This window comes from Pelodiscus sinensis, chromosome 4 (assembly GCF_052426305.1).
Source record: "Pelodiscus sinensis isolate ZL-2025 chromosome 4, ASM5242630v1, whole genome shotgun sequence".
Lineage (NCBI taxonomy): Eukaryota > Metazoa > Chordata > Testudines > Trionychidae > Pelodiscus > Pelodiscus sinensis.
Genome location: NC_143055.1, coordinates 14,748,018 through 14,769,179, shown reverse-complemented (window position 1 = coordinate 14,769,179; position 21,162 = coordinate 14,748,018). Strand labels below are relative to the sequence as shown.

At 40.6% G+C, this 21,162-nt stretch overlaps 1 long non-coding RNA gene across 4 annotated transcripts in view; it reads right to left on the bottom strand.

Annotated features, from left to right (window-relative positions):
- LOC106732166 (uncharacterized) overlaps nt 1-17,350 on the bottom strand; it is a 60,994-nt gene extending 43,644 nt beyond the window's left edge. Inside the window, exons 1-3 of one of the 4 annotated variants that reach the window (XR_016349377.1) lie at nt 17,119-17,349; nt 2,081-2,247; nt 1,647-1,689 (exon numbers count right to left, since the gene is read on the bottom strand). This is a non-coding gene — a long non-coding RNA (uncharacterized LOC106732166). Of the gene's footprint in view, nt 1-1,646; nt 1,690-2,045; nt 2,248-17,114 lie in introns of all 4 variants that reach the window. The other 3 variants (XR_016349376.1, XR_016349378.1, XR_016349375.1) reach the window with 3 other exon arrangements.
- Between the last annotated feature and the right edge of the window lie 3,812 nt (nt 17,351-21,162).

Below are 21,162 nucleotides of genomic sequence, written 5' to 3'. Positions count from 1 at the left end.
CCAGCTACACCTTAACCCAGGGCTACTCAACACACAGCCCATTTGTTTGTGGCCCGTGGTGCAGTTTGGGTTCACGCGGCGGGCTCAACGTGCAGTCTGCAGGTGGGATCCTTTAAACATGGCCTCCACTGGGAACACACTCCACAATGGCGAGGCATCTCCCGGGCAGGATGAGCACTGAAAGACGCAAGCAGATGGGCTGGCTGGAACAGATGCATACAGGGTGTCGGCATTTCTAGTCCCCAAAGAGGAGGTGCCAGGAGTGCTGGGGCATTGTGTGAAAGAAACTATCTGCATATATTTGCATATATATGTGCATGTACATGCAACCACACTTAAGTTGAGGTCTTTGGAATGTGCTGTGAGTATCATTGTGGCCCCCGGGGCTTCCAAAATTGAGTAGCTCTGCCTTAACCCCTCAGCATTTCACAATTAAGCAGCAGAATGCCTTACTTGATATGGTTAAGGTTTGATTCTGCACCCACAGAAATCAATGACAAAGGTCCCAATGACATTATGGTGCAGAATCTGGCCAATTCTGCATGAAAAAAATTGCTCTTCTAGTTTTCCCTCTGTCCATTAAAGACACAAGTCCACTGCAAGTACATATGGAAGATATAATATACTACTAAATCACATCCAAGGAAATAACCTTCAGTTTATATTCCCCTGAAATCCCTTTTAGCTAGGGTTACATATGACTATCTGTTATATTATACCCAACCCAATTTAACAAAAGTGAAATATTTTATTTGGCAAAGTCCAATCAGAATGCAATTCAGAAGCTATTGCTCCATTCAGCTTCCCAGCCTCAATCAATCTCATTCCCTCTCCTCAGCTATGAAAGATGAGCTATTGTCCGCTCCCTTCTAAGGCTAAATACAAAACAACTGCCCGCCACTTGGTTTTCTTAACTACTGTAGATTTAGTGGTATCTATCAGTATCAGGATGTGGGGTTCCATTCTATGGTTGTGAATAGACACTCAGGCACAGCAGACAAGCATTACATATGGTCCTTTCAAAGTCAAAAAGGGATTTCCCCTATGCCCTGATTAATTTTGTCATAATAATCTAACTGGTGTGAATCCTACCCAGATCTCAGCCTGCTGGTCTCAAGCACTCAATGATACTAGTAAACTTCAGTTTTATCTCTTTTCTAGCATGTGTAAATCTTTCCTTTGTGACAAGCATCTCAGAACTCAGCGCCTTCAGATACTGATGCCAGGTCAACACTAAAAGGGAAAGTCAAATCAAGATACACAACTCAAGGTGCCAGGGAGTACCACTGCCAATGAGGGCACCCTTTGAGTTCAATTTACCTGGTCTTAACTAGACTTGCTAAATCGAACTCCAAAAGATTGATCGCAGCAGCATCATTCTTCCATTTAATGAAGACATGGCCTGAATGTTTAGTGGGTCAGTTGAGTTGCCTTAGTGACCATTGTCACTTATTCTGTAGCATGTTCAAAGCCGGAGACATTTCAGTTTAAAAAAGAATTTTTGGGTACATGTTCTTTTTTTTAATTAATTAGTTTTATTGTACTTTTGGTTTAATGATTTGATGACTTATTTACATTTGTCCTTTACTGATATTTTAAAAGTAAACTATAAAGTATGACAGGCAAATAACATTTTCATTACTTACAGTTTAACAAAGAAAGTCTATTTCTGGAAGCCTGTCCTGAGCTCTGCATATAAAAATAAAGAAAAAAGATACCAGATAGGAAATAGCAATTGAAATTGATGGCTAGCAAAAGTTCAGTTGCTTCACTTAAAAGTCTTACTGCAGTAATTGAATATTTGTATGGAAATCTAAGGCATTTTCAAATAACAATAACAGATTATGCCAGCTGGAGGTATGTTAGATGATTTAAAAAACTGAAATAAGAGTTTTTAAAAACAAATAAAGGAAAAGACAAAATCCTAGCATGGTTAGCGAACAATTTTTCACATTGTTTGCTAAAGGAAAATTACATAGAACTTTTTGAATGTGGTTCTAATTACAGTTTGGAAGGTGCAAGCTTCCTTTTCTCCATTCAGTCACTTGTAGTCCATTTATTAGCATAGCCTCTTTCACACCTTAGGGTTGTCACAGTTGCTAGAGCTTCCATAGGATAGCTCCACTTTTTCCATATTGCCTGTGTCAACTGTCTCATGCCCATCTGTTTTCAATTATCTTTCGCTCTGAATTCTTCAGGCAACATTTCTTAAAAGATGTTTTCATCTTCCATTCACAACATCGGGGTCTGAAAGGACATTGACAAAGCAAACGATAGGGTATTGTAGCTGTGGGTCTGATCTTTGTCTTGCTGATATTTGTGAAGCTTCAGTGAAGTCAATGGAATCACATGGGCTCAGAGTAGAGCGTGACTCCTCATAAGCCATTAACTATCCTTTTCCCCTGCACAGCTTAGGTTCATATGTATCAAACTCTAGGGTCCTGACCCAGTAAGGCATTATTATTATGGGGCAGAGGGATAGCTCAGTGGTTTGAGCATTAGCCTGCTAAACCTAGGGTTGTGAGTTCAATCATTGCAGAAGCCATTTGGGGCAAAAATTTGTCAGGGATGGTACTTGGTCCTGCTATGAAGGCAGGGGCCTGGGCTCAATGACCTTTCAAGGTCCCTTCCAGTTCTAGGAGATAGGCAATCTCCATGGCTGTGTCTAGACTGGCCGGGTTTTCTGGAAAATCAGCTGCTTTTCCATAAAAACTTACCAGCTGCCCAAGGAGTAATGGGCTTAAAGTGCAGCAGGGGAGGTTTAGATTGGACATTAGGAAAAAATTCCTAACTGTCAGGGTGGTCAAATATTGGAATAAATTGCCAAGGGAGGTGGTGGAATCTCCCTCTCTGGAGATATTTAAGAACAGGTTAGATAGACATCTGTCAGGGATGGTGTAGATGGAGCTTGGTCCTGCCTTGAGGGCAGGGGGCTGGACTCGATGATCTCTTGAGGTCCCTTCCAGTTCTATGATTCTATACACTGGCCACTTGAATTTCCGCAAAAGCACTGACTTCCTACTGTAAGAAATCAGTGCTTTTTGCGGAAATACTATGCTGCTCCCATTCGGGCAAAAGTCCCTTTTGCCCAAAAGGGCCAGTGTAGACAGCTCAGATTTGTTTCCGCAAAAAAGCCCCAATCGCGAAAATGGCGATCAGGGTTTTTTTGCGCAAAAGCATGTCTAGATTAGCCACGGATGCTTTTCCACAAAAAGTGCTTTTGCGGAAAAACGTCCGTGCCAATCTAGACGCTCTGTTCCGAAAATGCTTTTAACGGAAAACTTTTCCGTTAAAAGCATTTCCGGAAAATCATGCCAGTCTGGACGTAGCACATTAGTTTAATTTAATGCATTCACATTGAAGAGCAAGGGTTTGCAGGATCGGCTAACAGACTTTCATTTTAAAGAGTTTCTTTTCCTCCCTCTTTTATGATTCCCATGTCATAATTTCTTAAGTGCCAGCTGTGAGCTCAACACAGTACAGGACTAAAACTAATATGGTCTCTGCCCCAAAGAGCTTACAGTCCAACAAGATAGATGCAGAGAAGATAGGGAGGCTTTCGATTGACTTCAGTGAGCTGTGGATTAGTCCCTAGGATGCACTTGGAAGCCCAGATAAGGGAATCCATTCCATAAGTCCTCTTGCTGTCTGTCCTTGCTCAATGCTTGTTAGATGGTCCGTCAGTTAAAGTCTCACTTCCTTGTTAGGAAGTATATAATGCGCTTCTTTCTTCTTCTCTTGTGAAACTCAATGTTCCCAACTAAGTGGTGCCATGTGACATTACATATCCCTCCTAAACACCTGCTATCAAATGCATCAAATCTTTTCTTGTCAGCTTGCGTAATGCCCCAGGTCTTTGCAGCATCAAGCAAAACTGATACCACACAGCTGTTGTAGAGTCTTATTTTTTGTTTTGCGGACATGTTGCTACCCCATACTTTTGCCCTTGAATTTGTTTACATTGATCTTCACATTATGCCCGTCATGCTTAAATGATACTAAATCCCCCAAAACTGGTCCAAAGCACCAGCCATGAAAATAAAATAGCCGTGATAAACATTGGCACCCATATGGGCCTGATCTTAGAGAAAGCAGAAAACCAAACAAGTATTTTTCTTCATAAGCTAGAAAGGTATTATTGTGCTAAAACATACTTGCTGATGTCTAATAAAGATGTCAGTTTTAGTTTTTGGGGGATTTTTTTCAAAATAATCTCTTACATTTAGAAATACTCATTGAGAAATGGATAGCTTTTTTATCTTCTTCAAATGTTACTCATAGTTATCAAAGTAGTTTTCTGTGGCCAATCACAGAGGACAATATTTTTCTTTATATCTATCACAAAGGATCCAGGGGTTTTTTTTAGAAGAGAAAGTTTGGTATTTTGCTAATTTCTTTAACGAGATCTAGTGTCACAATTTAAAAGGAAAAAGAAGTCAGAAGCTAAAAGCATGACATGTATATACTTGCATACTTTCTCCTGATGTAGGTGATTGTTGTATTCAATTAGATATGTCCCTCATGCTGTTTGTATTTTTCTTGAAAAATATAGATAATTTAAAAGAAAACTGACAGGTTGAGAGTCATGCTTGCAATATTTAAATTAAACTTTCCTGATTTATTATTATTATTTATCGATTTATTATTGTTATTTATTTTATTGTATGTTTGCTTTGCTGCGTTGTACAGTAGGGAGAACTTTCTTAATAAATGTAATATTTAATATACAATCTAAAGGAAAAAGTTATTGGAATAAGTGTTTAACCCACTGTAAAATGTAAATTTAAGGAAAATGTGATATACAACTAATAGACACGTATAGGTAAGTATATTCTAGATAAGAGTTGTCTCTAAAGCAATAAAAGCTGTACACATTAGCAATATGAGCATTTTATGGCACTGTATATATTAATAATCTTGTTTAAAATAAGGATAATCTATTCTTGACTCTTTTTAGTTGATTACTTGTGAAGACAATTTTCTCAACCCTCCTGCAACAACTCATTCACGGACCTAACTTTCATTACTTGAGTGGTCTTAAGTTCAGGAGTAGTACTCAGATGTTTATATTAAAAATGGGTTATCTCCATTAGGGATGATCAGGATTTTCAGTTTGCAATCTCAATAACTTGGCAATTAACTTGGGTCTTGATAAACATTTCTGATACATTAGAATAAGTTCCATCTTCACAGTTGCCTAAAGTGAAATATACCAGTGCTCACTATCAGACTGGTTTGTTAATTTTGTTCATTGATCTTCTAACTTTTTAATCAAAAGTTGCCTTTATGTTCATTTCAAAAAATTCAGAAATATTTTATAATCATGATAAATAAAGATAGCACTTGACAGAAAAGAAGGTCTATTATTACAACAACAGTTAGGTCTTTAAAAATTGCCCAGTGAATGCTGTCTCTGCAGTGCCTGTTTCAGATACTCCATTTATCATCATCCCATGAATATGTTTTTTAAAGTCAATATTCTGTCTTTAAAAGCACATTTCAAAAGTTATAGGTCCAGCTGGGAGCCATTAAGAGCAAACATACCTTGAACTAGATTTGGGTGCAAACATGCAAACATTTAGTCATGCAAATCATTCATATACAGAGGAATAGAAACCCATAATTTTAATGTTCTTTCTTTGATTTGGACTTGAAGTGAGAGACGTGAAGTCAAATCATGATTTATGAAGTGAAATCAATAGTAGTTTTGCCATTGACTTCAAAAAGGTAAGGATTTTATTCTTGGGTTCTGTTCCCAGTTTGTGATGTCAAGGATTACTTTGGGGAATATAGATAATTTTGATTTTTTTCATCAGAAAAAGCCATTTCAACTAAACCAATTTTTTTCTGACAATTTTTGAAGAAATTTTATTTTGGAACAAAAAAATAAAAGAAAATAGTTTCCAATAATTAGAATGGAAAGTTTCTATATTTCATTCTAAAATGACTTTTATTTCATGTCCACTTTATTTTGTACAAAATGGTCAAAAATTAAATGGACCCATTCTGAGTGACCCAAAATGAATTGTTTTTTCTCACAGCCATGAAAATTTTGGATTTTTATACCTGTGTGGAATTAAACATTATTTTCAAAATCTACATTTTCCACAGGATGGGTCAGAAGCAATGGCATTCAAGCAAAACCAAACCAAACGTAATCCAAGAGTGTTTAAAAATATCCTATGTTAATAATGATATAAACTTAGATTTTTAAGAGTGCATTGCATTTCCGTCATTTATTTTGCTTCCCCCTTCTTCCCCTCTATTCCCAAATTCTATCTGGTAATGCAAAGAGAAAAAGTATCCTGGCAGTTCAAAACTGAGATTCCTCTTTCTCCTGGTATTAGTGAGAACAGAATCAACACCTGGAATTGTAACACAAAAACATGAAAGATACTGTGGGATAACTTGTGATTTCAGCGGGCTACTCGTTGAATACGGACTAAAAGACCTATCCCAGAGCAAGAGTGTATAAAAACCATAGTTTGTTTGTATAAATATAAAATATTGATCATAGTTTGTATATATTTAGACACACAAAGTATGCTTAATATTTTTAAAAAGAAATACTCATTTTTCAACTGCATTAAGTGAAATATTCTTTAAATCTTGTGTCAATTTGCTATTTGAAGTCTGCTTAAAAAGGATTTATTCTGAACCCTACAGTAGCATAGTAATGAGACAGAACATTTTAAAAGCTTTAAAACGTGGTCTGGATATTGTACAGAATGTGCGATTTTTATAGCAACAATGACCTCAGATGTAGGCGCTTAATAACTGTCTTTTCTGCCAAGCCCATGTCAAGTGAACCAAAAAGAGTCCAGCTGACTGTGAACATACATGTGCCTGAGATCATTATTTCTGGGGAGCGAGGCAACAAAGTCAGGTCAGCAGAGTTACCTGGGCTCTATAGTACTAGCATAAAGTGCCATAACACATATATTATTTAACTAGCACCATTAGCAAAGTGCAATGTGATCTTCTTTTGCTTTAAATTAAACCTCTTTTTTCAAATGAATTGAAATGTGGCCAAAGGGCCTGATTGCTGTTGAAAACCATTGCAACCGGCTTTGACTCAGAAGAGTTAGATGGAGCAGCACCATAAACTTTGTGCAATGCAGATGAAAGGAACAAATTTTATAGGAGTATCGTTTGTGTTTTAGTAGCACCTAGAGCCCCCAGGAAAAATTTAGGGTCCCATTGTATCCGGAGTGGGGAGGAAGGGCGGGTCGTGGAGCACCCACGGGGCACATCTCAAAGAACAATCGTTACCTCACAGGGTGAGTAACTTCCTTTTCTTCTTCGAGTGGCCCCGTGGGTGCTCCACTCTAGGGCTGTGTCCAGACTCAGGGGTTTTTTCGGGAAAAGTAACCTTTTCCCGAAAAAACTTCCCCTGTGTCCAGACTCAAGCCGCGTTCTTTCGAAATAATTTCGAAAGAACGCGGCTTTTCTTTCGATGGCGGTAAACCTCGTTTCACGAGGAAGAACGCCTTCTTTCGAAAGTTCCTCTTTCAAAAGAAGGCATTCTTCAATGTAAATAGGGCTTCCTCAAAAGAGAGCATCCAGACTCGCTGGGTGCTCTCTTTCGAAAAAGCGGATTGCTCTTTCGAAAGATCCGCCTGCAGTCTAGACGCGATCTTTCGAAAGAGGCTCTTTCGAAAGATGCTTTCGAAAGAGCCTCTTTCGAAAGAAGCCTGCAGTCTAGACATAGCCTAGGTGACTCCGGAGCAGTAACCAAAAGAGTCCCGAGCGCTCTGAACTCAAATTTTATGATAACAATTAAGTACGACTAAGTACTGCCGTAGCCACCGAAGAGTCCGAAGCAAAATGGTCAACTATAGCATAATGTTTCATAAAAGTGACATTAGAAGACCACGTTGCTGCCCTACAAATGTCCCGGAACGGGACTCCCTTCAGGAAGGCTGTAGTAGTGGAGACCGCCCTGGTGGAATGAGCTTTTGGAGGATACGGCAGGGATTTTCCCCGTATAGAATGGCACATAGATATGCATGAAACAATAAGTCTCGAGATACGCTGAGAGGTCAGTGGTTGGCCTCTAGAACGGTCTGCCAATGACACTATTAAACGGTCCGTCTTCCTAAAGTCCCGTGTTTTATCAATATAGAATGCCAAGGCTCTTCTCACATCCAGCATATGCCATATTGCTTCTTGCGGCGAGGCATGAGGTTTAGGGAAGAAGCATGGTAGAACCACTGGTTCGTTAATATGAAATTCAGATGACACCTTTGGAATAAACGCTGGGTGAGCTCTCAATGTAACTGAGTCCTTAGAGAATATTGTATAAGGAGGGGAAGCCATAAACGCTGCTATCTCACTAACCCTACGAGCTGAGGTAAGGGCTAGGAGAAACAGAAGCCTGGTGGTAAGTATGTGTAGCGGGATAGTGGCCAGAGGCTCAAAGGGAGGCTGAGATAGAGTTTCCAATACTAGATCCAGATTCCACAAAGGTGGAGGGGGTCTTCGGGGTGGATTAAGGTTTGAGAGTCCCTTTAGGAATCTTTTTGTAGTAGGGTGTGCGAATATGGAGAAAGAATCGTCTAAGTGATGAAAAGCATTAATAGCTCCCAAATGCACCCGTAGGGAAGCTATTGCCAATCCTTTATCATGAAGTTGCAAGATGTACTCCAATATACGTGGTAAAGGTGTGGAACAAGGATCAAGGTTATTAGCCGCACACCATGCCTGGAATCTGGACCACTTAGCTATATAAGTAGCTCGCGTAGACTCTTTCCTGCTATGCATCAGCACCTTCTTGACCCGCTGAGAACAGAGTTGTTTGAAACTGCTAAACCAACAAGCATCCATGCTGTGAGGTGCAGGATCTCGGGTTTTGGGTGACATAGAGATCCTGTGTTCTGGGTCAAGAGATTCGGGAGTAGAGGTAGGGAGTACGGTGTCTTTACCGACATCTGATGGAGTATTGAGAACCAAGGCTGACGAGCCCACACTGGGGCTATAAGAATTACTCGAGCCCCATCTAAGCTGATTTTTTCGAGAACCTTGGGTATTAGAACGTGTGGGGGAAAAGCATACAACAGTGTCCGTCCCCAGTGAAGAAGGAAGGCATCTCCTAGTGACCGATGTCCTATTCCCGCTCTTGAACAATAGATGGGGCATTTCCTGTTGTTTTCTGTGGCAAACAAGTCTATTGTCGGAAATCCCCACCGGACAAATATATGGTTTAAAACCTCACAAGAACCTTCACTAAAACAGAGGGAGGGGACAAAGAGAGATTAAGTGTCTTTGCTCCAGATCAGTGACAAAGCTACCAATAGATACCCCCCAACCTCCCGATCGCCTGATTTTATTCTCCTGCTCCGTCTACTGGGCCACACTACCTGGGCTTGGTGAAGAGATCAGAAAAACAAAATCCCTGTGTAGGTAGAAGGGACAAAGAACCATTTCATCTCTGAAAGGAAGGGGCTGGCTTGATGGTCCCAGTTCTGTGTAATGTTGATCACCCCCCAAATTTCAGTACTTTGCAGAAGGCATTCAGTACCGCTCAGGATCAGCACTCTTGTGTCCATTTCAAATCCTTTGGCGTGAGGGAACATTCAATCTATGGGTCTGTGCATACAGGAGGTGTGATTGCAGCATGTTTAGGCATCGACCCAAGCTAGCTTTGATCTAACTAAATCAAACCCAGATCAAGTAACAATAGCAGTGTAGCGAGGTGGCATGGGCAAGATGCTCAAATATGCATCCTGGGTCCGGGCAGGGTTATATTCAGACTAGCCTATGCTGAATTTCCTTGCTGCCATGCTACCCTGCTACTGTTACTCAAGCTAGCTTGGATGTAGCTAGATCAAAGCAACCTCGGGTATGTCCACATGTGCTGCATTCACACCTCCTGACTGTGCGATAGACATACCCTGTGAAACATTTTTTGGCAAGAAATAAAACGCCATTTGCACGAGGGATATGACAGACATCTCCCCTGGCAGCCCACAGCAAGGGCAGCTTCCAGGGACAGCAATGCAATCAGTGATGCTCTCTTGGAGCTGGGCTTGACCACTAACTCTGACTAGTTGACTCACTGCCTGTCTCTCCATGCGAAATCGTGGCAACCATCTTCCATGGAGGCAACACAGCCAACAGGGCCTGGTTAAATAGCTGTTGGCAGAGAATTTTTGGGGCGAGAGGGCAGGGTCCCTGGCTCTGAAATCAGTTTCCACTTGCCACCCTTAGTCCAAAGCAGTCCGGATTTATTTCCCTTTAGAGTTTGTGGAAAGACACATCTATTTGGAGTTAGGGTTATCTGCTGCAGTACACTGTGAAATGGCTTTGGGTGGTAATGTCGAATGTATTAAGGATAGTTATCCTTAGGTGCTGTCGTTAATAGATGCCTAGTGCTTGCATTAGGACTCAGAATAAGTCTAAATAAAATCAAATCAGTAAATGTGCCCTGCTGCAAAGATTCTGATCATAACTTCATTTCCTCCTGTCTCAAAAGGCTCAGAGCCAGGAGTCAGGTGGATTTTAGAAGCAAGAGGAAAAGAATGTTGTTGAACAGGATACAAAAATATGATAAAGCAACCAGTCTCATATTGTGGAAGGAGGACTAGTGGCAGTTTAAGAACAGGAAAAAATACCGAATGATTTTAAAACATGTCTACAGCATGCATCACTGTAGCATCTGAACATCTCACAAGCATTAATGAATTTACCTTTGCAACACCCTTGTATCAACTCAGTTTTACAAATGAGGAAACTGAGGCACAGCACATTTAATTGAGTTGTGCAACATCACCTAGGGGAGCACTGTGTATTAACCTAAGCAAGCATAATAATAAGGGCTGAGGAAATGTTTTATTCCTCCTTATGCTCCTCACTGCTCCCACCACTATCCTGTCCCTACTGTAAGAAGTCTCAGGGGGTAGCCATGTTAGTCTCAGGGGGTAGCCATGTTAGTCTGTATCTGCAAAAACAAGAGGAGTCCTGTGATTCCTTAGCCTAGGTTTACACTAGACCAGGAAGGTTGGCTTAAGATACATATTCCAGCGATACAAAATGTGTAGCTGGCTATGGCTTGCCTTAAGCCAAGCCGCTGCAACATCTACATTGTTGGAGGCCGACAGGAGCACATGTTCCCATCAGCTTCCCTTATTCCTCACAGAATGAGGAGTACACAACACTGGCCGGGGTTGCCATCAGTGTTCAATTTGGGGGTCTACGCGAGACCCACTGAATCAAATGCTATAAGATTAACCTCTGGAGGGTCAGTCTTCTCTGTAGTGCAGACAAGCCCTTAGAGACTAACAGATTTATGAGGACATATGCTTTTGTGGTTAAAACCCACTTCATCAGTGGAGTGGAAAGTTTCAGAAGCAGGAGTATATATCAAGAAGAAGTCGCTTGTGTTGATGAAGCTAATCAAGTCAGGGTTGAAGTGGGTCATTCATAGCATTTGGTCTGGAGATGTGAATATTCAGAGAGGGGAAATTGCCTTTGTAATGCGTTAACCAGTTAAGGTCCTTATTCAATCACAAGTTGATTCATTTGGAAATGAATTCCAATTCAGATGTCTCCCTTTGTAACTGGTTTTTTTAATTCTTTTGTAGAAGGATCCTGCTTCCACTCCAATTCATCTGATGAAGTGGATTTTACCCCCAAAAGCTTATGCCCTAATAAATGTTCGCCTCAAGGTGCACAGGACTCCTCCTCATATTTTCACTGTAAGAAGGCAAGGAGTGAGGCAGGAGGAGCCGAGTCTCGGTAACACTCCATCCCAACACACCAGTTAGCAGAGCAAACCCAACAGGAGAAGGGAGGGAATAGGAGAAGGACGGCAATGGTCTACTGCAAGGGACCAGGAACAAGACTTGTTGAAATCTAAAGGAAAGGAATTCAAAGTAAGCACAGTTCTTAAAAACCACAGGTGAGGGCTCTGGCAGATAAAAAAAGCTAAAGGGAAGATGGAGCATTTATATTCTTGGAGTTTGACCCTACAAAGCTTACTCAAACCTATTAACAGCAATTAATGTCCCATTTCAAAGCTCTGGCTTTAAAAGTAGAAGGGGAATCTTTGATTCAAAGATCAAATCATTTTTAAAAGTCAGTTTACTGCCTGTCCAAGTCAAATGTGCCAGGTCTGAGTGTATGCTGTGTGTCAGGACAACATGACTGCTGCCATGCAAACAGCCTTTCCCAGCACCTGTTAGATGAATTTGTGTTTTATTAAAAAGGTTTAGGAAATGAAGGCCAATCCCACTCTAATTTACTATTTTACATTAAAATACATTATATTTTCCATGTTCCTTGAATAGTTTAATGTACAGTCTTAAACTATGAACAGTAGTTCACATTCTCTTACCTCAAAAAATAGATTTTGGCCTTGGAAAGGGTTCAGAAAAGGGCAACTAAAATGATAGGGATTTGGAACAGGTCCCATATGAGGAGAGGTTAAAGCTAGATTATTTAATGGAGGTTAGGTTCATAAAAGACTATTAGCCAGGGGATAAAATGGTGTCCTTGGCCTCTGTCTGTCAGAGGCTGGAGAGGGATGGCAGGAGACAAATCGCTTGATCATTGTCTTTGGTCCACCCTCTCTGGGGCACCTGGTGCTGGCCACTGTCGGCAGACAGGATACTGGGCTAGATGGATCTTTGGTCTGACCCAGTACGGCTGTTCTTATGGTCTTATGTTCAGATATTTCCTCTATGAACATAATTACTGATGCACATCAATAAGTTGAATGAATTTACTATGTTGAAATTTTTTGGGTTCAAAAATAATCTCTTCTGGAGCCTGCTAGATTGGAGCACATTCAACTACCATTGTTGCAAGTCCCAATTCTGCAAACACGTATGTCATTGAGTTACTTCTTATGAGTAGTCCCAGTGTCCTCAGTGAAGGTTGTCAGAAATAATACCTTACATCTGAAGAGAGATTGAAAAATTCAGAATTGTTTAGTTTGGAGAGGAGATGAGTCAGAGGGCCACAACAAAAATACACCTCACATTCTTTTATCCAAAGGGCAGCGGGGATGTCCAAAAGTTTGGGATCACCCTGTATTTTGTGTAAAAAGGACGTGATTAATGAACGTAGAGCTACATGATGGGGAACACTAAGATTTTTTGGATAAAAGGAATCTGGATAACTAGAACTGTAGTATATACACATTAATGAAAGATACAGGGAAATTAAATCAGGTGCTGCTAGTTAAATTCTCAATACAAGAATGGGGAACTTTTAATGCAACTAAAACATAAAAAAAGTTTAAAATGATAGAAGGATTTTTTTTTAAACAAAGTATGTGGTTAACCAGTAGAACTCACTAACACAACAAAGTTCTTGTGCTGGGAGTTTAGAAGAGTTCATAAAAGGCTTTAACATTGATTTGGATAATGAGACAATAGCTAAAATACTGACATAGGATTATAAGCTCTCATGTTTCAGCACTCAAAACGCCCAATACCTAACCCAAGTAAGAAGAAATTTTGTCATGTGGGTAAGTTATTTTGAAATTATCTGTTATGGGATTTCTGGCCACATTCTTTAAAGTATTTGGAACAGGCCATTGTGAGAGATAGCATACATATTGCTATAGTATGCTTCTGCTTTTCTGTGTTAATAAAAAGGGAGCAGCTAAGAGGAAAATGAAAAAGGTAACTAACCAAGCCTAATCATAGAAATGAAGTGCTTATAAACTCAGAGATGTGATGACATTCCATTGAATTCATTGAGACAGATCTGAAATATGTTGCAACAGTAGGAAAACTAGGACCTGAAGGTAGAGGTTGCTCTTCTTAGCAATTGGAAAAGGGTATATGTATTGGGTTAATGAACAAAAGTGAGGAAAAGAGTAGCAATAATAAAGGGCCAGATCCTCAGAGGGTGGGAATTAGTGAACGGTGCTAAGATGATTGACTTCAGTTGAGGTTCTGCCAACATGTGTTGCAGATTTTAAAAATTAAATATTGAAAACACAGGTTGCAGGGCAAGAGCCTAACTAGGACTGCTTGGTAAGAAAAGAATGTTACATCCTTCCTCCCCCCTCCATTCCTTTTTTATCTGTACGTTATCTTATTAGGTTCTCAGCTGGGACCTATGTTACCAAATAGCTCAATACCACTTTGGAGCACCATATAACCATCAGTAGCAGTAAGTTTACACAGGGTTAAAAAGGACCGTCTCTTTATGTGAATACTACTGTTGAAGACTGGTGTTGATACAGCTCTCTCACATGAATATTCAACATGGTAGGGTTCAAAATCAGTTGCCAGAATTGGTGGCAAAGGGCAAAAGCACTTTCATTATGATTGGAGTAAATGTGGCTCACTAATACTCTACAAAATACGGTATCCTACTTCTAGGGTGTATTCCCTTACTTCTGTTCCATTAGTTCAAGGGTGGGCAATAACATGGTGGTGGTCCAGCAGGGGTAGTCCCTGTCACTATATTTATTTGTGTCTCCACGAGTACTGGGTGAGCGCAGCACCCATTGGCTGCAGATCGCTGTTCCCAGCCAATAGGAGTGGCAGGAAGTGACAGACTGGGACACCACTTCCCACTGCTCCTGGTTGAGAATGGCAATCTGTGGCCAACGAGAGCTGCAGTATACCCATACCTATGGAGGCGCAGGTAAATATAGTGGTGGGAGCCCACTAGGTTAACCGTGGTGGACCGGATCCTGCCCAGAGTCTGGTATTTGCCTACTCCCATGTTAGTCACTCCACTCCATCCTTATTATGGCACTTTTTAGTGGGCACAAACTGGAAAAAAGGGCTGGGAAAAAACAGATTCTCCAACCTCCTCCACATCCTCAAACCACCTAATTTAAAACGTTAAACAGAAAAACATTGTTTACCCTTCTTACCCACCATAAAATGACAACAGTAATAGCAGGCACCTGTGATTTAAGGAATAACATGTTTTCAGAAGTACTATTTTGAGCCCTTGATGTGTCACGTCTTGTTAGTCAGCAATAGTTATGGTGCTTTTCCCTCTGCTCATGGAAGTAGTTTACTGAAGAAAACGCTGCACTGCCACTGTGTGTGGAACCAAAGCATTAATAAATGCCTTTGAGTAACTGCTTTGCCTTTCTTTGGAAACCAAGACCATTGAGCCCTAGAATCCGAACACCTAACTTCCGTTTATTTTAATTGGGGTTATGCACCTACAAATTTTTGAACACCTAGGCCTATATGCCAGATGTTTTTGGTTTTTGTTTTGTTGTGGGTTTTTTTTGGGGGGGAGGGGCAGGTTGTTACTGTTGTTGGGTTTTTTTATGGCCAACTAAAGGAGTAAACCTATTGGATTTGCCAATTCAACTGACCCTATTTCTAAAATGACTACTGATCTGGGGTGCCTCCATTTTGATGGAGATCCTAAACTTGATTTTTCAGAAGGAGCAGAGTACTTGCCCACTGACTAGCTGGGTCCTCTAAAGTATAGCATGTTGGTCACCCAGAATCACAGGGCCACTCTTCAAAATCTCAGTCCAAGGGTATACCAAACTGCGTGCATCACTCAAGCTGCACAATTACAAGCACATATTTGATTAGAAAGGTAAGTTAAAGTAGCTTGATCTAAGAACCCCCAAATCACTAGTTGCCTTTGAAAAGCATGTTCTGTATTTGGGAGTTCAAAACTAGCACTGATACATGCAGCTACCCCTTTCATAAAAGAGAATGCCTGTTTCTGTGCTTTTTGTAGGTTGCGTAGCTACATACAGTTTTTGATGAGTGTCCCAAATATTTTGTTTTTAACATTTTTATGCCCAAGTTTTGTGTACAAAGACCATGCAATCATTTGGTGGCTTGATACGACTGTGACATGGGCTTGATTGTGAAAAGCTGTGCGCACAAGAACTGGACATGCAAAAAGCTGCCCACAGTTTTGGAAGCTGGTTGAGACACTTCAGGAAGCTCACTTTTAGGTGCTCAGGTCTTTGTAACAACTCTAGCTGAAGAATGGTCAGATGAGAACAGACAGCTTTGGGAGGAAGGACAGCTGGGTTATTTTCTTCACTTTGCTACAGTCTTCTGCATGGTTTGGACAAGTAATTGTAACTGTGCCTCGGTTTCTCCATTTGTAATGTAAAGCTAGAAATATTTGCATAACCTCACACTGAGATCATGATGCTAAATTCATTAGAGTCCTGAACAGGACTACAGACATGTAAATGATCGTTTGGTGAGTCTAATAATCAAAGATACATTGAACATAATATTGCTTCTAAATTAGTGGGGAAAATAGACACCAAAGAAAATGACTAAAATAGAATCATATCAGTCGTAAATGAGAAGTATATTATATGTTAATTTAACCCTATCATTCAGCTGAAAAGTGTCTCTTACCATATTTATGAAAGCCCCTGTCAATACCACATTCCTTTAGAATACTACATCTTAGAAATGTCATTACGCTAATGTTCAGATTCCTCTACACTTCCTCTCCCATTTAATTAAATATATGTTTATTTCATCGTGGAAGTTACTATGAATCATAAACCTGTCAGTAAACAATGTGTGTCCTGGCTATTGTTTATTTGCATATATCTACAATCACTCTCTAATAAGTTTAAAATAAACCGTTTTCAATACCAAAAAATATGTATTTATTCTGAGCAAAGGATAGTGGATCAAGAAGACTGAACTTAACTGCCTGAAGTCACAAACATCTGGTGGCTATTTCAATTGTGCGGTGGACTAACCACAAAATCCTCTCCTAGAAAGAATGGAATTATATCCCTTGTGCAATATCATATTTTAGAATTCTTCTCTTCTGAATCAGTGTCAGACCTGATTACAATACAATGAAGTCTGTGTTTTCAAGGCTACATCTCCTTAAAATTGTTGTATATATACTGTTACAATCACAGTGTCACCTAAGTATTTGCATATGGTGAGAGGAGATAACGTCACACAAATTTTGATGTTTACAAAATTTTAAATAATCTTAAAGCTTTAATCCATTATAATGTTTTTGGCAAATAAACAAAAGAGATTAGTGTCTCTATACACACAGGCAAATATGTATATTAGTAAACAAACATATAACCACACATGCATAGCTATAGATAGATGTATTTAGTAAGTATTATATACAAACTATCTAAATGTGAATAGAAAATGTTGCTAATAAAATACTTGCATGAGTTGTGCATGGACCATCTAATGTCTGTGCTTCTTGGGGAAGCCAAATGACCTCTTTTTTACAGATAGTAAGATCAAAGCACTCCGTTTAGATACTCCAGCTGTCTCTCTCCCTGGCATTTGACATACAACCAATCCATTTGAATTCATGGAGCATGTAAACATTTGAACCCTTGGCAGTGGTATCTCAAAAACGTGCTAGCCATAAATGGACATAACTGAGTAGGCCAAATTCACAACTGGTGTGTCTCTTCTGAAGGCCACGGAGTCACACCAGCCAGTGAGTTTGGCTAAACAATTCCATTGGAAGCGATTTGCTAAAACACTTCGAGCAGAGAGTTTTCAGATTTGATTCCAGAAAGATCAACTGATTGGCAAGGGAATAGAGAGCTGCTAACCTTTCGGCCGTGGCGGCTGCAGCTCAAGCTAGTTGTGACCAAAAAAGGTGCTTGCCCAATGACTGTGTGATGAGGAAAGGGAACGGAGGGGAGCGCTGTATGTCTGGCTCCCACTAGACAGAAAAGCCAGCATTGCAAATGGCGCTGGTTTTGGTAATCTCCTCAGAGTGGGCCGAGAGCTGGCTACAGAGACAAAGGAACCTTCTCATCTCTGGACTAAAGAGAAGTCCCATCAGATCAGGGTTGAGGCACCTTGTCAGGGAAGGTTGCATTGTTGCTGCATTTGCTGTGCCTTGTGTGTGGGTGTCTGATACAATCACCAGCACTGGAGCTCAGGCTCTTTTCATGAGCGCACAGTTTTCACAAACGCACACGGCGGGGCTATTTCACAGTGATTCTGATGGCCTCCATTGCCTCGTAAGGCCAATCTCTGGTGCCATGCACATTCTCAAAATCGCTGCTCAGCTACGTGCCTAAATCCCCCAGGGTGCCTAAGTCCTGGTACCAGTCTCCCACAGCGAGCAAGTTGCTAAGTGCCAAGGACACCGATCAAATTCAGGGCCATAAAAATGCATCACAGACCATGAAATCTGGTCTCTCCCTGCAAAATCTGGTCTTTTTTTTTGCTTTTACACTATAAAGATTTTACAGGGGTAACCAGCATTTCTCAAACTGGGCAGGCCTGATCCCAAAGGAGGCTGAAGGAAAGTCATAAGGATTTTTTTTGGGGAGGGAAGCGGGGAGCGGTACTGTCATCCTCACTTCTGTGCTGCCTTCAGAGCTGGGCAACCAGAGCGATATGGCTGCTGGTCAGGCGTCTAGCTCTAAAGGCAGCAGCAGCAGCAGCAGCAGCAGAGAAGTAAGGGTGACAATACCATACCATGCCATTCATACTTTTGCCCTGCTGCCTTCAGAGATAGGCAGCCAGAGAGTGGTGGCTACTGACTGAGGGCCCAGATGTGCAGGCAGCAGTGCAGAAGTAAGGAAGCAATACCATACCATGCCATCCTTACTTCTGTGCTGCTGCAGGCAGCCACTCTGCCTTCAGAGCTGGACTCCTGGCTGGGTCAGGACCCTGCAATTACAACACCATGATTTTTCAGATTTATATGGTTATATGGCTGAAATCATGAAATGTATTATTTTTGAAATCCTATGACCATGAAATTGACCAAGATGCACCAGGAATTTGGAAGGGCCCTGCCCCCCATGTCGGAACTCAGCATCATTCTCAGACGTGGCATTCTCTTTGTATAACTAGTTAGTCACTGGAGCAGTGATTGAACCTTGATTGATCTTACATGCAGTGACATAGCGAGGAGGAACTGGGGGAGGCAGTTGCCCCCGGGTGCCATGCTAAGGGGGTGCCAATTTAGTTCCCCTCCACTCTTGCTGTCATCCCTCTGCTTGCCTGCTCCTCCTCCACCACCAGCCGCCACCGGCCGGAGCCTCCTCCCCGCCCCCAGTCCAACCCTCCTCCATCTCTACTGGCTGGTTAGTGCATGTAATGGCCTGGCCCAAACTGGAGGGGGTGGGAGACGTGATACAAGCTTTCCCTCACACCCCAGGGTCAGGCTCAGCCGCGTGCCAGGTTCAGGGTCCCACCGCATGGCAGGGTGGGGGAGCAAATTTTGCCTTTGCCCTCAGGCTCATAACACCCTCGCTACGCCTCTGCTTACATGCCTGATGAATGCCCCTACCACCAGGCTATAGCTCTACCTCATTGCAGGAGGAATACCAGATAATTTGAGTTAGGGCTTTAAATGAGAATCCCGTTTCACTGCCGCATGTAGATGTGGGCAGTTACTTCGGGCTAGTCAATTTCTAAAATGGCGACTGATCGGGAACATGCAAATCAAGTGCGGGATATTTAAATCCCGGGCTTGATTTGCAATTTCGGTCGCCCTCATTAGCCTCCCTAGATCAGTCTAGGGGGCTAGTGTAGACGTACCCTCAGAGGGGTAGCCATGTTAGTCTGTAATTTTAAAAACAACAGATAATCCTGCGGCACCTTGGAGTCACGAAGCTCCACATGATTCTATATATTTTAGTTAGTCTCTAAAATGCCATAGGACTATCCAGTGTTTTTCATTGTCATAGACACTCCTAATAGGTTATCCCTGCTTTAGGGATGAGGAAACATGCGTAGAGCAAGTGGTTCAGAGGTGTATCCAAAGTCAAACTCTGAAGTAGTTTTTCTGACTTCCAGCACCATGTTCAAGCTGTTTAGATCATGCTGCCTCCTGAACTATTAAACCCTTGTGTATTCCAATCTACGCTCTAGGACAAATCAGTAACATGTCACCCAAACAGAATCTACTTTTGGTGTATTTGAATATTTTAAAAGGCAATGACAGCTCCTATGAACTATAAATAAAGCCATTATTGTCATTGTAAGCACTGGTGAATGTATTTACATTCAATATCTATCATTCGTAAGAGCAAAAGTATTTTACACTGACAAATGGTCTTAGTGAAATGTGATCTAAGGCGTACAGTGAAGGAGTACAAATGTAAAATAATGCTAACAGTTGAAGTTGTCCTAGCTATTATGTTTTAAAATTTGCCATTATAAAAGTGACTTGATGATGTGTGGATTTAAAACAAGTAGCAACTGACTCATATTTTGTTATCATTTATTGCTCTTTTAAAAATTACATTTATATAAAACTCTCTCATATTTGAGAGGCTGAAGAAATTTTTTTCAGCAACAGTGCCATAATTTGAGTGTCATTTATTGACTATTTAGCTCAACATTTATTTCTACTACCATATGATGTTGCTGAAAATCATATTGAACTCAGGGAGAAAGGTTTTCCTATTTCTATAGTAGATGAAAGTTGGGTTTGTTTGGGGTTTTTTTTGAATCATTGAAATTCCCTGATGACTATTCAGTTGACTAACGCATTTGTAGTTAAGAAATCAGAATGTCTTCTCTGAAAACAGAACTGTAAAAGAACCGCTCCCTAACCAAAAATAATGAAATGTAAATCTCTAAGTGTATGAGCCAGGTAATTTGAGACCAATTACCGATATCCATCTCTGGTCACAGTTCTAATTGACTGATTAGACAAAAGTACTCTGCAAAATAAAATAAAAAGGCTCTGGAATGTATGAATTGTAATTAGCAGTGACTACTTCTGATATGGGCTAAGATGTTAGCGTGAACCATGCTTTATAAAACTGTGGAAATAACTGAATTTGCTGACTTAAAGGCAATGCTCATACATTTGCCCTATATATTTACTGAGTCAGAAAGAAAAGTGAATATTCAGTTGAAACCATTAATTATCAGTAAAGAAATTGGGCTGAATTTTTTTAAAGTATTTATGGCTTAAAGTAAAAAAAAAGGATTTAGATTTGAATTGGTGTTAAGGTTAGCTTTTGATTTGCTGATAGCAAAAGTGAGATGAATTCTGGAAAAGTAACTCCACAAATTAACATGCCTGTGAAATACAATGTCTTTGATGAGGCTGTGAGCTTGTTTTCACTTTACCTATTTCAAAACTAATTAAATTAAATGTTACCCTGCCTATTTACTTAGCCTGTAATCTCAAATCTAATTCCACAGATGGCCTTGAGACATTTTTTCATCTGCTGCCTTGAAAATAAGAACAGAAGCAGAGAGGGAGCAAGGAAAGCAT